At 47.3% G+C, this 12,401-nt stretch overlaps 1 non-coding gene across 1 annotated transcript; it reads right to left on the bottom strand.

Annotated features, from left to right (window-relative positions):
• Positions 1 to 11,725: 11,725 nt before the first annotated feature.
• LOC121475184 lies at positions 11,726 to 11,833 on the bottom strand. The gene has a single exon (XR_005983650.1). It is a non-coding gene; the product is annotated as a U6 spliceosomal RNA (small nuclear RNA).
• Positions 11,834 to 12,401: the final 568 nt, after the last annotated feature.

The following is a 12,401-nucleotide window of genomic DNA, read 5'->3' as shown; positions in this document are numbered from 1 at the left end:
TTGCCCACTTGAACCTCTTGGGAGTCATGACCCCTTCACATATCTGGCAAACCTCTGCCCCGGAAAAGTACATAGAGGCATTGAAGTTAGCTGTCCACTTCTGAGATTCCTCTCCCCACAATAGCCCCATGCCAACCAACAAAGCCCAGACACAATTGCCAGATCCTTTTGATTGGGGGTATTGCTTTACCAAGGTGTTTTCTCTGACAAGGCAGCTGCCTCCCTCAAACTGTCCTCCAGGATTGATTGACCCAAGGAACAAAACCTGAGGGTATGGCCGGGACTCCCCACCCTACATCTTGACCTGAGCATATTCTTCAGGCTCTGCATTTGCCTCCATGGTGCATGGAGGCCCTGGAGGTGTATGCTGGGAGAGAGAATGGCCAGGCTGGGGCTTCTGTAAAAGACACAACTTGGTTTGGCCTAAGGGAAGGGTAAGGGGGAAATGCAATGCAGGGAACTGGCCAGTTATTATCAGGGAGTCCTGTACACCATGGGTTGGTTCCTTTACTCATGGAGAGGGACAGGGAGGGAGACAGTTTTCACTTTTTTGTGTTTGTAAATAGATTTTGTTCAGACACAAACCCTTTCCAAGCCCTGGACTGGCCAAAGGCCAGATGAGCCTGAAAGCCCTGCCCTTTCCCCAGCAGTGCCCTCTCCACTCTCATCCCTGTTCAGGAAGAGGGAAGTGGCCTACTGTGGCCTGGTCAGGGTGGTCCAACAGGGGGACACGGGGACCCTTATCTGGGTGGAATCATTTTACCTCATGGGATCTCTCTTCTACGACTCCACTAACCCTAAATGGCCCTAAATGCTTCTTCCGGGTGCGGGTTTTCTTCTGGGAGTGTTTCTGCGAGCTCACTGACCCTACGTCTGTCTCTCCGGGTTCCCTGGCCAAGGAGCAGACCCACCTCCTTCCTCTCTCTCCACTCGGCTTCGCCGGGCCAGGAGACGCGGTGGCGCCGGCCTGCAAACGGAGTCGGTGTCCCGCGGTGGGGGCAGGAGAACCGCCCCAAGGCGAGGAAGTCCAACCGGTTGGGCGGGCTAAGCCTCGCCCTCCCGCGAAATGGAAAACCCTCGTGGTGAGGAGTTCTGGGGCCTGATTTTTATAGAGCCCTCTCCAGACCCGGACTAGTTCCATTCCTCCTACTGAGCTTCGCAGAGAGCCCCGAGGGGGTGCAGTTCCTCGCGTCGCGCAGCGGGAAACCGACTCTTAGGTTGCGGAACGTGCCTAGGGTCCCCCCCACCCCGGGGAGGATTTGAACCCGCGTCGTCCAGCCTGCAAAAGCCCGGTTCTCTCTGACGTTAGCGCTGCGCGCCCAGGGCCGAGACGGCGTCCCCTAACAGCGCAGGCCACAACCGGGGTGCCTTGGGTGTGACTGGAAGCCGCGGCTGCCCCTGCGGCGGCCGAGGGTCGGCGGGAGCCGCGCGGGGCTGTACCGTAAGTCTCAGAGGAGCGGGGCACAGGGAAGGTGGCTGAGAACTGGAAGGGCCGGAGGGCGCCGCGACGTGGAGGGACTGCGCTCCGGGCTCGGAAGCCTGGCCTGGAGGGAGGGAGGGAGGGAGGCTCGCCCGCCCCAGTGAGCTTCGCACGGCGGGGTACCAGCTAGGAGGAGCCCGCTGTAGTGAGGGAGAGCAGGAGGGACGGGCGCCCATGGGACAGGGTGTCCCCCGCCCGGGACTGGGGCGCGCTCCCAGGCTGGCTCCGGACGAGTCTCCGTCCCTTCCGTCCCCCGCAGGGCCCTGCCAGGTGCGGCCTGGAGCCGGTCGGCCTTCCAGTCCAGTCCCCGCGGCCCTTTCTGCGCCCTCCTCCCCTCCCTCCCCTTGCTGCGACGGGGACAAAGCGTAGCTCCCGAATTGCTGTCTTGGTGCGCCCCCCACTGCCGACCGCCAGAGGCGGAAGCTGCGGTGCGTCCAGCATCCTCGCTGGCTCGGATCCCGCGGCTCCGCCCGAAGCCTCCATTCCCCTCCCCCAGGGCAGCCTACCTGCGTAGGGAGGGAGCCCCACCCCGCCCTAAGTGCCCGCCTTCCGAGCTGGACCCCGGGGAGGGGGGGTGGCGGTTCGCCGCCCGAGGCCTAGGCTTCTAGGGGCCGGTCACCAACCATGCGGGGGTGAGGGGCTGGAGGGAGCTAGGGGCTCTCTTAATACGCTACCTTCCTTCCTCCTTTGAGAGGGGGCTTGAAACCCAGACCCCAACCTCCTAAGGCTTGTAGAAGACGGGTCTTGTGGGTGGGGGGGCCTTAGGGATGCCCGCGATAAGCCCGGATGATCAATCACGCCCCCAACACAGGCGTGGACCCTATTCGTCGTGGGCACGAAGCCCAGGCATTGGGGAGCCTCTTAGACAACCTTGTCTCCAGTCCTCAAACGCTTCTACTTTGAGCCTCACTTAGGTTTGAGGCCCACTTACAAACAACATAGCAACGTTCCCCATTCCCTTTGGCAGTGTTTGTTGAAGTGTAGTCCCTGTACCACCTGGGAACTTGTAAGAAATGTAAATTTGCAGGTCCCACTGCAGTATTAATGAATTAGCAACTCTGGAGAGGGAACCAGCGGTCTGTTTTCACAAGCCTCCGAGTGATTTTTGGTGTACACTCCAGTTTAAGAACTGCTGCCTTATGGATTCCATCACCCTAGTTTCTAAGTTCCCATGATTCTCCACTGTGCCTGGAATATTTGTTTGCCTCAGTATAGAACTTTATGCCTCTGTTTATTCACTCTTGTTCTTTCCGTTTTACTGCCTCCATGTATCTCTTTGTGCATTAACTCATTACTAATGATGTCATTATCACCTAATGATGTCATTATCTAATTTAGCTCCTCACTCATATTCTCATTTATCCACTGCCTAAGTCCATGGCTCCCCTGGTTGCAGATCAGAAACTGCTTTGTAACTGCAGGAGCTGGAACAGAGTGGAAAATCTGCCCTACTCAGAGATTTCTCTCACAAAAGGGAGTCAGAGGCCAAGTTGTGATTGGTTCACTGGCTACAGAGGGGAAAAGAGCAACCCTTCCATGTTTGGGTATGCATCCTGATAGAGAACAAATGGAATGGAAAGAAGGGCCTTGGGAGTAACTGGGGACAAGGAAATTGAGGCACAGAAATAGACTTTCTTGGGGTGTCCCTCAAAGACTATGGGCAGGGACCCAAAGGACCCAGCACCAGCTCAAGATACACAAGTATCTTTATTGTGGATATCTCAAGATGGTGATTGAGCCATTTGTTGGTGGCTGGTTAAAAGCAAGCAGCTTTAGTAGGAGCCAAAAAAGCCTGAGCCTTGTAGCTATTGATATATATGTGTTTTCATTCAGTCAGACTTTCCTAGTATCAGACATATTCTGGGATGCTATTTAATAGGCTAAATGTATAGCTGATATTATAAAGTAGGCAGTGCGAGGCCACGGTGCTACCAAAAATACCCAATAAAGGTAGCTGTCAAGATCTTCTGTGTATAGAGTGCTATTTAAATGTTTTACATGCATTATATCACTTAATCCCTGCAGCTCTGTAAAGTAAGATGGAGAAACTAAGTCAAAGATGGGTTAAATGCTACTCAAGATCACATGGCCTGCTAGTGGCAGAGGTAATATTTGAATCCCAGTAGTGTGAAGCCATAGGCCAGGCTCCTATTCTACTTAATAAGAATTTCACCAGGCATTACTACCAGTAGTATTAAAAATAATTAACAGTTGGTCTTTACCCACAGGTAACATTTTCAGTCACTGCCTCCATTTGATAAAATAGTTCCGTGTAATAGGAAGAATAGCTATTAATATAAATCCCCATTTTATGGATAGGAAACCAAGACCCAGAGGGGTTAAGTGCCTCTGCCCAGATCACCCAGCTAATGAATTGCAAAGCAAGGAGCACTGTTACTCCTTTTGACATCTTTGTCTTTGTTTCTCATTTTTCTTTCATCTCACTTTAGACACATATTCATGTATCATCATATTAATCCTTGACATGTCTCCATTAGCTTAGGCTGCTCCAAAGGACTTCTCTGTCCAGCATTTGGTTTGCTCCTCCTACCATCCCTAAGGAGGTGGCAGAGGCCAGAGTTGTTCTTTCCAGTTTCTAGTGGAGGAAGCCAGGATTTGGAGAGTTCAGAGGACTTGACCAAGGTCACAGAGCCACAGTAAGGATCAAAGCCTCAGACTTCTCACAGACAAGAGTGGATTTTGAGAGAATCCTACAGAATGAATGAATGAATCATTCTTACTCCCTGGCCCATCCTTAAAGCCTGGCAGTACCGACAAAGGAAATAATTTATAAGTATTCAAAACATACTGTGCTATTAATGCAACTTTTTATTATAATGGACTTACAGTCGTTTCATAACTTCTGTTATTGGCAATATGTCAACTTTGGGATGTTTTCATAATTATTCTAGAGTCAGCCTTACTGTTCTTGGAAAGAATTAGAAGAGGAAAGAAAGGTCACTGTCTTAAAAATAGGCATGAAAATAAATAAATAAATAAATAAATAAATAAATAAATAAATAAATAAAAATAGGCCTGGAAAGGACCAAAGGAACCCAGATCCAGGATGTAACTCTGCCCTGGTCTTCGGCCCTGAGGAAGGGGTCTGTACTTTCACAAGTGGCAAAAGTCAGGCCATGATTTTCATCTTAAATATGGCCTGTCAGCACCTGAAGAGTCAGATTACCTCCAAAAATGGACCAGTTTTCTTTCTATTCCTTTCTTCCATCACAACTCCCATTTTTCTCCTCAATATACACAGTAGAAAATGGAGAAGTTCATGTGCTCATGCTCTAAGGTAAGAGCATGATAGGTACACTTTCACTTATGTCTTACAACAATCCTCAGAGGGGAGCATGGGGCTCCCCACTTCATAGGTGAAGAAACTGAGGCATAAGGAGGTTAAGCAACTGATCTGAGGTTACACAGGTAAGTGAATGAGAGCCAAAGGAAAACCCAGGCTTGTAAATATACAGCTTACCTTCCAATAGCTATGATCCACTTTTCCCTATGGATGCAAATTCTGATATCTTCTGATCCAGCAGAAAGGAGCAGCAAGGAGCTGGTCTGCTGTGCAGTGAGAGCCTGGATTTGAGCTAGGAGGAGAGAAACAATCCCAGGATATTTGGAAATAAGCATCCAGCTTGCTATGAAACAGAATTGTGTGGAAGAGTGGGGCTCTCAAATTTGCCCACCAATGATTCTCTTACTTTAAAGACAAATGGTGACAAGGTAAGAGCATGCACTTGGAAAGCCAGAGAGTGCTTGAAGCCCACTGTTACTATAGCCACCCTGCTCCATGAGAACTTTCCCTCTAACCTGTGCACCTTGGCATTAGAATAGATTTAAAAAAAGGCTGTTTAGTGTGTGTGTGTGTGTGTGTGTGTGTGTGGTATTTTCCACTGACAAGTTATATAACATCTTTGTAGAACCTCAGTCAATACTAAACGTTTTTTCTGGGCAGGCAGTGAACCAAGGAAAAAGTTGCTAAAGCATAACCAACGAACTAATTATGTTTTATGTATACATTATGCCACTTAAAATTTTGGGGGGCACCTGGGTGGCTCAATTCCTTAAGCATCTGCCTTTGGCTCAGGTCATGATCTTAAGGTCCTGGGATCGAGCCCCCCATTAGGCTCCCTGCTCCGCTAGGAACCTGCTTCTCCCTTTCCTCCTGCCCCTCCCACCTGCTTGTCCTTGCTCTCTCTCTCAAAGAAATAAATAAAAAATATTTTTTAAAAATTATTTTACCTGCACAGTAATAATATCTAAGTGAGATATCATTGAAAGGTTATGAAGAAGGCAAATGAGAAGTTTCTCTAGAGACAGAATGAAAATGCGCAAGCCTTTCTCTGAAGACCAATTCAGAAAAACAGCCAACTCTTTCTGTTTTTATTCTGTTCTCAATTTGCTGTGAGACTTTAAGTGAGCCATTAAACAACTTGGACCTTATTAAAATGGGGTGGTAATTTCATATAGAGTAGGTATTGTTAAGCCTTCTTGTTTTTAAATCCAAACTGAGTCTCTCTCTCTCTCTCTCTCTCTCTCACACACACACACACACACACACACAATGTAGCTTTGGTAAGCTGTTCACTTACTGCTAGGGAGGTAAGAGGATATGTCTGAAGAGCTAATGCAGCTATGGATAGATATTCCATATGCTAACTTAACATAAATGCTTCAAACTTTTATTTCCTTGATGGAGAAACATCAGGATCTCTGGCCTATTTTACATGCTTTAGCCTTGGGTGGGAAATGCCCCTAAGTAAAATAAGAAGCCATTTCAGAAGTATTTCTCCTTTCCCACACCACTTATTATCTCTAACAACTCATTTTCCATCCACGGTGTTTCCTTGTACTGGTTTTACGATAGGGAGTCTCCAGCACTGTGAACCCTCTGCAAGTCTAGCCAGTTCTTTCTGGCTCCCTGCTGAAAAATAGAGGACAAAACTCAGAATTATGACAAGGCTGGCCATATGATATGGCCATTACTTTTCTGGTTTCCATCTACCCTGCAGGTGGCAGGTTTGAAGGTTTGGGGAAATTCCCTGATGACTAGGTGCACCAATTTCCAGTGGGGTCACATGAGCATGTTCAAATATAATTGCCATAGTACTGGCCAGGTCTATTTTCAGGCTGTGCATAAGGATAAAGAACAGCTGCCCATGGGTCTCTAAAGTCTCTTGTATAAGAACCTAGCACCTGAGAGCTGAAAGTAAGACACATGCCAGGCCTTATGGATTCTCTCCATTCTATAAGTGTAGTTGGAGGCAAGGGAAGTTTGGCTGGTCTGACCAATGACTACTAGGTCAAAAGCTCCAGTCTAGGTCAGAGTCATGTGCAACATCTTTGGCCAATGGCTGTGCTGTCTTGAGGTCCCAGGCAGCCAAGAAAAGTGGTCAGGAAAGCCGGCTCTAAACCTGCCCCTGGGGGCAGCCCGGGTGGCTCAGCGGTTTGGCACAGACTTCAGCCCAGGGCGCGATCCTGGAGACCTAGGATCGAGTCCCACGTCGGGCTCCCTGCATGGAGCCTGCTTCCCTCTGCCTGTGTCTCTGCCTCTCTCTCTCTCTCTCTCTCTCTCTCTCTCTCATGAATGAATAAATAAAATTTAAAACAAAACAAAAACCTGCCCCTGCCATTGCCTGTCTGGGTGACCTTGCACTAGTCACTTGACTCTTCTGTGAATAGAGAACCCATCCCAAGTCTGCTACCCAGTGGGAGACCTTAGCCAATCCGCAGCTTTGGGTATCAGAGGAAGCCAAAAGGATTTGTTTTCTGGCATGCCCCCATTATGGCATTCTGTGACTCCAGCTGGGACACAAACTAAAGCCTCTAGTTTTGTTTTGTTTTTTGTTGTTTTTGTTTTTGTTTTTTTTGTTTTTGTTTTTGTTTTTGCATGTTGGCAACGGAGTTGAATTGTTTTAAAATTCGGGATTGGCTAACAGCTCTAGGCCAGAAATGGTCTATTAGGCCAACTGCTGAGTCTTCTGCAGTCCGCTGACCCAAGGAAGAGTTTGACTAGGTGGGGACCTGGCAGGGGGGAATATCCCATACGAGAAGAACACAGATAACTCCGGCCAACGGTGCGCTGGCTGGTCTGAGCCCCAAAGCTCTACCGCTCCTACCCCAGCCCACCCTTAACGGCCGATGTCAGCCTGGGTCTAGTTTCCTTTTCCCACCGGTGGGACTTACTCTCCACTGAAAGGTGGGCAGGCAGGAAAGGAGTGCGTTGCCGGCAGGAACCGAGCCCGCGGCGCTCAGGCTTCGGCCGTGGGTCCCCTGCCCCCTGGGTGCCCCAAACCCGAGAGGCGCGGGGATGCGCGTCGGAACCCCGGCTGCGGGCAGGTGCGCGGCGGCGCGGGGCCAGCGAACCCGGCGGCTCCGGGCGCCCCGGCAGCGCTCACGGACGAACCCCGGGCGCGCGGCCGCGGCTGCGGGGCGGCGGGCGGGCCTCTCAGTCGCGGGGGGCGGCGGCGGGGCCCGGAGCCTGCGCCGCAGCCGGGGAGGGCCCGAAACCAACCGGACGGACTTGGGAGGAAATTCGATCCTCGGGCCCTTTGCTGCCTGAGCTTAAAAATGGATTCTCCATCTGCTGCGAAAGCCTCGGGCTCCGAGCGCCTGCATCCTGGCCCCTGGGAGTCGCGGGGAGCCCTGCAGGCACCCCGACCCGCGGAGTGCTCACCTGCCCCGAGTGCTCACCTGCCCCTTGCTCGGACACACCCTGGCGCTCCCTGAGCTCTGCGCCTTTCGAAGGCCAAGCCCAAAGAGGAGATGATGCTCTGTCAAGTTCAAATAAAGAAACCTGGAATCCCCGGGTGGCTTGGCGGTTTAGCGCCGCCTTCAGCCCAGAGTGTGATCCTGGGGACCCGGGATCAAGTCCCACGTCCGGCTCCCTGCACGGAGCCTGCTTCTCCCTCTGCCTGGGTCTCTGCCCCTCTCTCTGTGTGTCTCTCATGAATAAATAAGTAAAATCTTAAAAACACACAAATAAAGAAACCTATTTTCTTTTTTTTTTTTTAAGATTTTATTTACTTATGAGAGACACAGAGGGGGTTGTAGAGGGAGAAGCAAGCTCCATGCAGGGAGCCTGACATGGGACTGGATCCCAGGTCTCCAGGATCATGCCCTGGGCTGAAGGCGGCGCTAAACCGCTAAGCCACCCGGGCTGCCCAAGAAACCTATTTTCTATATAATTCAGTTTGTCCAGAAGAACTTTGAAGACGGATGACAACATTCAAGGACACTGTTAGCCTCACTCTATTGGTGAAACGTAAACAACAACAACCAACCAGATAAAACCTCTTTGGAGCAATTTTGACATTTATGAATTTAGTTATTATTTCGTTTGTCCCCACAATCTCACTTTTTGAAGATTTTCCTACACAATGCTTTCAAAAAGATTTACGATGCCATTTTAGTGATAATGAAAAAGTGGAACCCGACTATTCATCAATAGAGAAATAAGTTGGCTGAATATATAATGAGTACACATATCAAGAAATACTGTATGTAAAAGACAAGCTCACAGGCAAACAGATCTAAGCTTACATTAAATGAAAAAGAAAGTGAATTATAAAAGACAGTAGATATGGTAGGACTCCATATTCATTAAAATGCAGAAACAAACTGTGAGTAAATGTCTACAACTCACTCGGATAGGATTAGTGACTTCTTATTTCATGGATGATTATACAGGAAATATATGTATATTTTACATGTACATACATCTGGAGAAATGTCTACCTAACTGTTACATTGTTTATCTTTGGGGTGATCCTGAGAGGAGGGAATGTGGAGCATTAACTTCCTACACTATATATTTCTTCAAAGTTTGATTTCTTTTAAAATAAGCATGCATTTATTTTGTATTTCCCACACACCAAAAACAATAAAGATTTTTTTAAAAATCATACCCCTTTCCATCCCAAGACCACCAGATGGTTATCACTTGTCCACTCTTCTCTGATCTTTCCATTACTATGTTAACTTTCCCTTCAAATTCTTCTCATCCCTGTACAGTATCCACTTACAAATTGCCTATTTAATGTGTGCAAATAGTTTTTTTTAGATCCTTTAAACCCAAAGAATGAAAGAAGTGAGAATATTCCTTCCACTTTATCTATTCACACTATTCAAACAGAAAGATTAGGTGCAGTCTTGGGGCGGAGGGGGACTTGAAAGCATTGCAATTTTTAATTCATTACTTCTCAAGTTTTGTGTGGATGTGGCACATAGTCTCTCTCAATGCAGCCAACCAGGAGAGATCTTTAAAACACGGTTTTTGTTTCTTTTTAATCCAGGAAGGCAGAAAGGCATTACACACTGAAGGAAATACCACTGAAAAGTTGAACAGGATTTTCAGGGACGGGAACTGGAGTGGGAAAGGCACTCTTGGATGAAGGAGGGTCACTGTGAAAGAGGCTAGGAAGGTGAATGTGACCTGCACTATGGGCTGGGATTCTGGGATTGTTTAAGCTAGCCTGGACGTCGTCTCAGAAACATGAGCTCAATTCATACTATGGGAAATAAGCATGGCCACACTTCAAACATGCAGAAATGAAGGGCTCGTCTGGCATTTTAAAATATTTATATAGAAAAATGGCACCCAGCAGCAATAAACTGAGTTGGGTTCACTCTCACCTAAGTGTCTGATAGGGTTCTTTTTTTTTGATACGGTTCTTTATTACACATAAAACAACATCGTGGGCAGCCCCAGTGGCTCAAGCAGTTTAGTGCTGCCTTCAGCCCAGGGTGTGATCCTGGAGACTCGGGATTGAGTCCCACATGAGGTTCCCTGTGTGGAACCTGTTTTCCCCCTGCCTGTGTCTCTGCCTCTTTCTCTGTCTCTGTGTCTCTCACAAATAAATAAAATCTTAAAAAGAAAAAACATCATATTTCCTCAGGCAAAGCCTCAGAATATTCCAGGATCATACATATAACTCAGTTTTTGCTCAGACCCTTGATGTCACTCTCCTCCTTTTCATATGATTAGTAGCATCATTGTAAAATGCAAGTGTTCTGGAACAAAATACCTGGGTTCCGATCCTGACTGCCATGTATTAGCTTATGATTTTGGTCAAGTTATTTAAACTCTTCTGTGCTTCAGTTTATGACCTCTGAAATGGAAATAATACTACTCATTTTATAAGATGTTATGCAGTTTATTTTTTAAATTTTATTTATTTATTCATGAAAGAGGCAGAGACACAGGCAGAGGGAGAAGCAGGCTCTTTGCAGGGAGCTGGATGTGGGACTCGATCCCTGAACTGGGATCACGACCTGAGCCGACGGCAGACACTCAACCACTGAGCCACCCAGGTGTCCCAGATTTATTTATTTATTTGAGAGAGTGTGTGTATGAGCAGGGGAGGGGCAGAGGGAGAAGGAGAATCTCAAGCAGACTCCCCACTGAGCAGGAAGCCCAGCTCCACTGGATCTCAGAACTCTGAGATCAAAACCTAGGAGCCAAAACCAGAGTCCAACTCTCAACCAACTGAGCCACCCAGGTGCTCCTATTTATTTATTTTTATTTTAAGTAGGCTCCATGCCCAACATGGAGCTTGAACTCAGGACCCTGAGATCAAGAGTTGCATATTCTCCTGACTGAGCCAGCCAGGGGCCCCAAGAATATAAAGCTTTTTAGAATATTGAAAGTTCAATAACAGTCACCATTACCACTTACTCTCTTACAACCCCCAAAAAACTTTATTCTTGCCCCATTCTCCCCTCAAGATACTGTCATTTCTGCATTCTCCAATTGTCTCAGTTCTATCCCTTGTTTCCTGGAGATGCTTTTTTTTTTAGATTTTATTTTTATTTATTCATGAGAGACACACAGAGAGAGGCAGTGACACAAGCAGAGAGAGGAGAAGCAGGCTCCATGAAGGTGCCCGATGTGGGACTCGATCCCAGAACTCCAGGATCACGTCTTGAACCAAAGGCAGATGCTCAACCGCTGAGCCATCCAGGAGTCCCTTTCCTGAAGATTCTAACAGTAGCTCCTCCCCTGCTATTTGCCTTCTCTCTCCTATCCAATGGGTTGCAAATGACTGTACCATAGTCTCAAGAACACGTAATGGAAAACCTGGAGTCTGTTCTTCTGTGATAGTTTCTGAGTTTTTAAAACAACCGTATTCACATATATTTTATGTATCATAAAACTCACTTATTTGGGATATACAACCCAACGATTTTTAGTTATTTACAAAGTGGTGTGATCATGAAAATAAATCTTTTTTTTTGAAAAATATGGAACACTTTATGAATTTGCATGTCATCCTTCAGCAGGAGCCAATGCTAACCTTCTCCATATCATTCCAATTTCAATATATGTGCTGCTGAAGCAAGCACAGAATAAATCAGTCTAAGATCATTTTCATCCCCCCCTCCCTACCATTGGACCCCTTTCGCCCTTTTACAGCTAATCTTTCCCACCTCCAGCTTCTGGCAACCACTAATCTACTTTCTGTTGTTATAAATTCGCCTTTTCTGGTCATTTTAGATACATAGAATCATACAATAGGTGGTCTCTTCTGTCTAACTTCTTTCGCATGGCATAATTTTTGAGATTTATCCATGATGTAGCATGTGTTAGTAGTTCAGTACTCTCTATTTTATCACCTGTCAAAGCAGAATGATTTCTGTCATGTCTATAAGAATTATATCACAGAACATGGGGCCCCTGGGTGGTTCAGTGGTTGAACATCTGCCTTTGGCCCAGGGCATGATCCTGGGGTCCCGGAATTGAGTCCTGTGTCAGGCTCCCTGCATGAAACCTGCTTCTCCTTCTGCCTGTGTCTCTGCCTCTCTCTGTGTCTCTCCTGAATAAATAAATTTTTAAAAATCTTTTTAAAAAAGAATTATATCACAGAACAATATTGATAATATAGAGTTAAAGCTAATTATTATTTCACCTACA

The sequence above is a fragment of the Vulpes lagopus genome, chromosome 13 (assembly GCF_018345385.1).
Source record: "Vulpes lagopus strain Blue_001 chromosome 13, ASM1834538v1, whole genome shotgun sequence".
Classification (NCBI taxonomy): Eukaryota; Metazoa; Chordata; class Mammalia; order Carnivora; family Canidae; genus Vulpes; species Vulpes lagopus.
The sequence above is the reverse complement of the archived record's forward strand: the minus strand, read 5'-3'. Positions and strand labels throughout refer to the sequence as shown.